The 8,412-nt window shown below is 39.9% G+C and overlaps 1 long non-coding RNA gene across 1 annotated transcript; it reads right to left on the bottom strand.

The window, feature by feature from the left end:
- Positions 1-260: 260 nt before the first annotated feature.
- LOC136679803 (uncharacterized) lies at positions 261-7,789 on the bottom strand. Its single transcript, XR_010796590.1, has 4 exons — positions 7,735-7,789; positions 4,981-5,181; positions 2,603-2,817; positions 261-1,011 (listed from the first exon to the last, which is right to left on the bottom strand). It is a non-coding gene; the product is annotated as an uncharacterized lncRNA (long non-coding RNA).
- Between the last annotated feature and the right edge of the window lie 623 nt (positions 7,790-8,412).

Raw genomic sequence — 8,412 nt, 5'->3', positions numbered from 1 at the left:
GCACCACAGTCCTCCCCATGTTTGAAGTATTGTAGTAAAACAAGATACACACTGTGTGTGCTGTATACACAGACTGAGGTGTCTCTGGTTTAATAACTGCATTTCCATTCACAATGATACAATACTGCAGTATCCCTTCCACCGTTTCACCAACCTGTCTCTAAAGAAACTTACGACTCACAAAACATTTGGTTTTTAATATTTACTTTTCACATATCTGTCAAGAACTGCACTTTTTACATTTCTACACAAGCTTGAGAAATATCAGTCACAGGCAAAAAAAGGCTTTCAAATGACATTTAGGTGTGATCACATGCAGTTTATTACAGAACAGCTCACTTTGAAAACAGGTCATTTACTCAGAAGTGAGGTCAGCACCGGTTTTACATGCGGTCATACACAGAGCAATAACAAAATCCTCCCTAGGATTTAACTCCAACGACCTGGCTTCTCTGACCATCTCAACCAGCCTCAGAGGCGTCAGGGCCTTAGAGACAAAACTCTGGGAGGATTTATACACAGTAAACACTGAGAAACAAACTGAACATCCAGGTCAGAATAACAAGATTCATATGCATTTTAAAGGACCATACTTTTGACGACAGAGATGATTTGCTGATCAAGTCTGAGGTCCACATTTTACATAGGTTTGTATATGACATTTTTAATGCGCACAGGAAACCAAGGGTTGGAAAAAACCCTAAATGCAGCCTTTAAAAGATAGACATTTATTTTTTGACATTTCTAATCAGCAACTTAATTACATACAATATGTGGATAACAGGGTCTCGTTGATATCGTTTGTGGATCTTGTTGCTCTTATGTTTTCTTTCCAACATCATTTACCATTTTCGGAGCTTTACTTATCTGATCATAATGTGCATATACTACAGAGTAAATTAGAAACCCAACCACAACAATAACAGCAATAAAAGCTATAAACCACATCAGACACATTAATATTTTCTTCTGTCTGATCCTTGAAATGCCTGCTTGATTACCTGGCAGGTGCTGTTGAAAGAAACACAGGAAAAGATCATTAAACATTATATAAAACCCACACAATATGCACAGAACTGTAAAAACAACTCTAAATATCATTGTAAAGAGCCAATGTCTTACACTACACTCCAATTCTCACATTTTTGTGAGTCTATGTACTAACACCAGTCATAATCCAACATGACTACTATATCAGAAGGTGGGTTTCCTAATCTTAAAACCTGGGAAATCTTAGTAGAGGACACGGTAGCCCCGGTGCAGGAGAAGAGTAAATATTTTTACAACAAATATGGAGATGGATAAGTTATTTTCTTTATTTTTAGATAACTTAAATACTATCAAAATATCCATCTTATCAGCAAAGGTGTGGCAGTGTGGCTGCATGTTTTTATTACAACTAAGAAAACATCATGTTAAATCTTTTTTAGGAATACAGAGATCAACTGTTACACAGGTGGAGATTCTTTTTTAATGGATGGAAATCAGGCAGCAGAAGGTAGTGTCGCAGTCACACAGCTCCAGGGACCTGGAGGTAGTGGGTTCGATTCCTGCTCCGGGTGACTGTCTGTGAGGAGTTGGTGTGTTCTCCCCGTGTCCGCGTGGGTTTCCTCCGGGTGCTCCGGTTTCCTCCCACAGTCCAAAAACACACGTTGGTAGGTGGATTGGCGACTCAAGAGTGTCCGTAGGTGTGAATGTGTGTGTCTGTGTTGCCCTGTGAAGGACTGGCGCCCCCTCCAGGGTGTATTCCTGCCTTGCGCCCAATGATTCCAGGCAGGCTCTGGACCCCCTGCGACCCTGAATTGGATAAGCGGTTACAGATAATGAATGAATGAATGAATCAGGCAGCTACACTGGCTCTTTGTATGACTGGGCACCACTGCTCACAATAACCTGGCGGTTACTTATTACAGAGCATAGTCAGGAGTGATTTATAGTCTCTACAGAAAGAAAACCTTATGCTCCAAAAAAGTAACTTCTCTACAGAAGACAAGGACATTTTAAAGGAGGAATAACTGATTTTTACCACTAAAATTATTTTAATTTAAATTATTTTAATTTAATATTTAAAATTAAAGTGTCACAATCACACAGCTCCAGGGACCTGGAGGTTGTGGGTTCGATTCCCGCTCCAGGTGACTGTCTGTGAGGAGTGTGGTGTGTTCTCTCTGTGTCTGCGTGGGTTTCCTCCAGGTGACTGTCTGTGAGGAGTGTGGTGTGTTCTCTCTGTGTCTGCGTGGGTTTCCTCCGGGTGACTGTCTGTGAGGAGTGTGGTGTGTTCTCCCTGTGTCTGCGTGGGTTTCCTCCAGGTGCTCTGGTTTCCTCCCACAGTCCAAAAACACACGTTGGTAGGTGGACTGGCAACTCAAGTGTCCGTAGGTGTGAGTGTGTGAGTGACTGTGTGAGTGTGTGTGTTGCCCTGTGAAGGACTGGCGCCCCCTCCAGGGTGTGTTCCCGCCTTGTGCCCAATGATTCCAGGTAGGCTGGACCCACCGCAACCCTGAACTGGATAAGGGTTACAGATAATTAAAATGAAGTTGTTTCATAGTCCCTGAATGAGCCAGTTTATACTCCCTATCAATATATATCCTCTATAACCCACCTCTGAACTGAATGATGCTCCTGTAGCTGTCAGATTATCAGTGACAACTCTCAGAGCCTCATCATTGCGCTGGCATCTCAGCAGACCTCTGTCTTCATGGAACAGACAGTCCACAGCGAACACATTCTCCCTGTTTACACTCAGTCTGCTCTCTGATGTTATGCAGTGAGGACTAAAAGTGTGGTGGAGCACCACTAGAACAACAGGCTTAGTTGCTGGAAAAAAAGGAGAGATAGATGTGTTTAGAAGTGACTTTATATTTAGTCAGTCAACACCAGTCTAGTGGGTGCTTTTAGATTTTAATATTTGCAGCATTTACAGCTCACATCACTGTGCTTTGTTTCTTTGCAGATAAAAAAATATAATTTGGAAAAAACACAATCCTTTGCTATAAGTAGCAATTACATAAAATACCAAAAATATGCCCTTTAGATCAGGGGTGGGCAATCTTATCCGCAAAGGACATGTGTGTGTGGCTCGCCAACCAGGAGGAACACATGATCAGTTGTTTTGAGACCAGTTAATTAGAGGAGTGAAATCACGTGAGCTCTGGCCTGAATGGACTAAAATCCTAAAATCCCTGCTTTTAGATCCTAAGTGATCACAAACAATTCTTTAAATTGATCTCAAATATGCTTTTTAAATGTTACTGTGGCTTTTAGACTTGGGTTTAAAATCACTGTCCATTCACAGAGATGCAAGCCAGGTCTGGTACTGAGTAGAAATTAATGCTTAATCTGTTACCAAGTCATCCATAGGGTGGATGGACGTATTTGTGCTTGGCAAGTTTACACTCACTTTCAAAGACAAAAAACAAAAGTCCTGAGGCCTTATTTAATACGGCTATTACCCTAATAATGTAATAGTTCAGATAATGGTGCTTTACCTGAATCCTCAACCCCTGCAAAACACATCAAATAATGATATTTTTCACACCATGCCTCACATAACCATTTCTGCTGTTCTCCAAAGCAGCCATAAATATGAAAAAAAGTCTTTAGCCTATGTTTTATTTAAACATACTCGAGTACCATTAGTGTTTAAGTGAAGAATATAACTTTTAACATGTTTTCTGTTGTAGGCCTATTTATGATTTTAATGCTGTTATTAATCTGTAAAATAAAAGTGGCTTGGCAGATAATCAAATGTGTATATATATATATATATATATAGTTTTTGTGCATGTCTTTATTTAATTTTATTATAAAACAAGACAACAATGCAAAACAGCACTGCAGCAGCATTAAATAATTCTTCAAATAATTCTTTCTTTTTATATTGCAATGTTTTATTCACTTTTTGTCAGTAAAACCATAATCCTGAAGTTTTACTACAGCTGATATATATTTCAGGGCAGTTTGCGTACAAGAGGCTGTAATTTCTCACTAGAAGCTCCAAGGACCAGTCATTTGACCCCAAAAATATATTTGCTCTGGATTAAGTTCCAGAACATCCTACATTCACTCATTAGCTGTGACGGAGATGTATCATAGCAACAGAGAACTTTAAAAATAGTTTTATAATCTAAGTAATATTAACCTGATATTCTAAATACTATTGCTCTAAGAATCTGTAATCTTAGGTTCTGTGGGAAAAGTACAGCACATTTTGAGGGGGTGTTGCGACAGTAATGGCCGGTTTTATTGCAATACTTACCCCATCCACTAAGTGGCAGTTTTAGGCCCAGTTTACAAGCCTTTAGGGGTAACCACATGGTGGCTTGCTAGTTTAGAGGATGCTGTGGCTTCATTCCTCACTGGACTTTTGTTTGAACTTTTCTGTTCTTAATCTCAACATAAGTTAATTATTTCATTTTCTGTATTATTTGCTGAACTTTGTGTGTATTCATCAAAGTTTTTGTTCTTTGTGCTTTTCATTGAAGAAAGGTTCTTGGGGTTCTAGTTTTGTATTTGCTTCCTTTGTATCTCTTTGTTTTGTTAATTTTCTTTACATCTTGCTGCTTAACGATCTGATCGATTATACTGGAGATAATCCCATCCCTGCAACCATCCATCCCAATTATCACCTCCTCATCTCCTCACCTACATTACCTTGAAACCAGGATTACTTCAGTACAAGCTCCGTGGTTAAAATCACTGGACACATTGCTCCAAAGGACAGTCTGTGCTATTTTTTTTAAATCTTGGACTAAAAGAGACTCTGGACTTTTGTGGACAATCTAATTTTGTGATTTTAAATAGACTTGAATATTTTGTATACACTGGTTTGTTGCTTAATGCACTGTGGGGAAGTAGTAAATATATTCAAACACACACAATGAATGGTACCCTCCTCATTTCTTAAATTCTGAGAAGGTGTTACCTTCTCAGAAAAGCTGTAAAAAAAGCTGTAACCGTTACAGTGAAAGATGTTCTTACTTTGTGGAATTGCCTGAAGAGCAGCTTCAATGTCTGTTCCCGCCCGAGATACAATTGGGACAAAAGAAATAACAATGTCGCTCTTGTCCAGAGAATTCACTTCACGAAGACGAAGACGATTACGGAGACGATCCAAAAACATAAGGTGAGAATTGAAGGTTTGCCCATGTGCCGTCATGAAGTACTTCATCTTTCTTGATCCTAGAGACAGACAACACACAGGGGCAGATTAGAGAAGAGGGTTATATAGCGTTAGCTGCTTTAGGGCTAGCCTTCCAAATGATGTTCAGGGAAAATAAACTCTGTGAAGAAGTGAAGAGACAGGTACAGCTGCCGTACAGTGGTGTTGTGTTAATGTCAGTTTGAGTGGCCGTTTGGCCTCATGTGTCTTAAGCCTTTTTAATATCTTAATACACAACACTGTACAAATGCTTTAGACCCCAGAAGATGAGATTTAAAAAGCTATTTATCTGAACAGTAAGTGTTTATTTGCTAAAAGACAAACACAAACAACAAATAACACCCAACATTAGAATAAACCCAAATGACGTTTTTACAGTGAGTGTGATTTCATGTCCCTGGAGCTGTGTGACTGCGACTCTACCTGCTGCGCACCGTGCTGCCGCAGTTTCCCACGTAAGACGTTTTCCATAATGTCGTAATGTTATAATGGATTTTTTTTTTTTATGGTCAGGAACACACAAAATGGACTGGCTACTCAAAAGTGTTTATAGCTGTGAAAGAATGCACCTTGTGCCCAGTGATTCCATGTAGGCTCTAAACACACTGTGACCTTGAACTGGATAAACGGTCACTGAATGAACGAATGAATGAATGAATTTCAAGACGGTTTCCTCTTAAATTTTGTTTTGTAAAATTTGTATTAATTGCCAGATATTGACAGATATACATTCCGCATGCATTTCTCGTTCAATATTATCTACACTTATGTACATGTTTTAATGTAGCATTTTATTATTGTGTTTAACTATTTATGGCCAGATTTTACACATAATTACAGAGTCTTTGTTTGTGATGGTACACCAGGCCTAGCCTTGAGGGGGAGCTCTGGTCCAGAACGACCACATTCCTGGGCCACATTCTTACGCTTTCATGATTTTCAAAGATCTAATCCTAGCTCAGAAACAGGTTGAGTTGCTGTGCTGGAGCTGGGGGGTGTCACCAGAACTGTGCTGAGTCACATCAGCTGCTGTATGAAGGAGCTTTTTTAATTAACACAAATGAACCTAGGGTGAAGAGACCTCTGTAATGACCCTGTAGTCTGTATCTGACCCATGTAAAGGACACTGGGCTGGGGCTGATGTTCTATAAAAGAGTGAATGGCGTATTTGAAAAGACGCTGCTAACCCACCTGGTACTAAACAAACATTTGATGAAGCATTGTGCAAACACTGCAAATACTAACACAAGCTTTAAGATCACAAGACCAGCAGCACCCATGAGTCAGCAGACTTTGTCTAAAGTTAAGCCTTTGGTGGTAAAGGCTATGGTTGAGTATTTGATGTTGTTAGAATACAGTAATGAGGTTTAATAATAGACCTACTTTGTACCAGTGTTATTTTAGTGCATGGTGTTAACTTGTGGGTTGTATTATTTGTATAATATATTTTCTCATTTGGGCCTCATTTGATGATCATTTTTGCCTCAGGGAAACAGCTGAGACCTGGGCATCCTTAAAAGGGCATGATGCCAGTTACTGAGGAAATAATGCAACATGTCTGTTCAGGGCTGGATCTCAAATTGTTACATCCCCAGTAAACAATTAGCCGTTGATTCAACGTTGAAATAACGTAATGACTGCCGTCTAATCAACGTTCTCTTAAGGTTGAAAATGAAAGGTGAAAAGACGTCCAAACACAGACATTGAAAAGACGACTATTAGACGTATTTTGGACGTCCACCGACATTATTAATTGGTCCCGAAATAAATTACTTGTATAAAACGCGTTTTGGACGTCCACTGACGTTAGCGATTGGTCACCACTTAACTAACTTATTAAGATGGATTTTGGACGTCCATTGACGTTTAAAATATGTCCTTGACGGACAGACTACTTTTAGACCTATTTTGAACGTCCAGGACATTCCTTGTTTACTGGGACATCCCTACTTCATAAAGTATGTAGGAATTTATAGTCTCCCTCTGGACATTTATTAAACCTCTAACTACACCTCTCAGTTTTTCAATTACAACAAACAATTTAACCCCTTACAGTGGTTTCTACACCTCCAACGACCCTCGAGTAAATACGACTGCTTCCTTATGTGTGATGTAACAAACCCCTGGTTCAGTGCATGTGCTTTGATCCGCTTATTTCAGTCATTACACAATTTCTAGCGTAAAAAAGCACCACACACGCTGAGGTTATAACAGACTCCTGCACCAAATTAATGCTTCACACTGTTTCGATTTGAACAGGGCTCAAAACAACGAGAGCCAGAATTTAACAAGAACACTTCAGAAGTGCACTACAGAGGGAGCGAGGCGCCTTTTCACATTCACGTTCATCTTTAGTGTTTTTCAGCTTTAACACAAAAGCAGCACTTTTATTCACTCTGTCATTACATCACTGTAAGTGCGCGTTCACGGTGAGGACTCCGTTCACAGGGGAACGTCAGCAGTGAACAGACTGCACCCATCCACTATTCCAGCCTTATTTCTGAATAAGAACTCACGAAGTTTATTACAAACTACACAACTGCGCACACGACAGGATACAAATATTCACTGACCTTCGGCTCCTTTCGGCGATATAAACAAATTAGGTTTCGTTTTCGGTTAAGTTTCCCACCCGTATTTCGTCAGTCCCCGCCCCTTTACACTTCCTATTGGTGGACGATTTTTTTATGGAGTGAATTTTTTTTGTTGAAACTTTTACAAAACTAAAAACACATCTGCAAACAAATGTCGTAGAATCAAAAGCAGTAATTTGATGTTGTGAATGCAGAACAGAAAAGTCTATGATTTTAAATGTCTATGTGCTGTAATTCTGGCTCAGGACTGAGTGTGATTGTCAGAGATTGTTAATGAACAGCTGCCACAGTGTAAATGAATGATATTTACACTTCTACAGTGCTGGCTGTGACTATTCCTGGAGACAGTAGGGAGTAACCTAAACCTCCACCTGTGTACAGCACCATCCACCTGGACAATGCAACAGCAGCTGATTCTCCCCAGATCCCTCTACACACAACTGTTGTTAGGTAGAGAGGTGACGAGAGGGGTGACTGGGTGAATGTGTGAAACTGTCCACAGGTGTGTGTGTGTGTTATTATCCACAGGTATGAGTTTGTGAGTCACTGTGTGAAACTGTCCACAGAGTGGCTGGGTGAGTGTGTGAAACTGTCCACAGGTGTGTGAGAGTAACTGGGTGAGTGTGTGAAACCCAGTGTTTCTAAGAAAGCTTTGGA

The sequence above is a fragment of the Hoplias malabaricus genome, chromosome Y, assembly GCF_029633855.1.
Source record: "Hoplias malabaricus isolate fHopMal1 chromosome Y, fHopMal1.hap1, whole genome shotgun sequence".
Lineage (NCBI taxonomy): Eukaryota > Metazoa > Chordata > Actinopteri > Characiformes > Erythrinidae > Hoplias > Hoplias malabaricus.
This window is presented reverse-complemented; position numbering and strand designations above follow the sequence as displayed.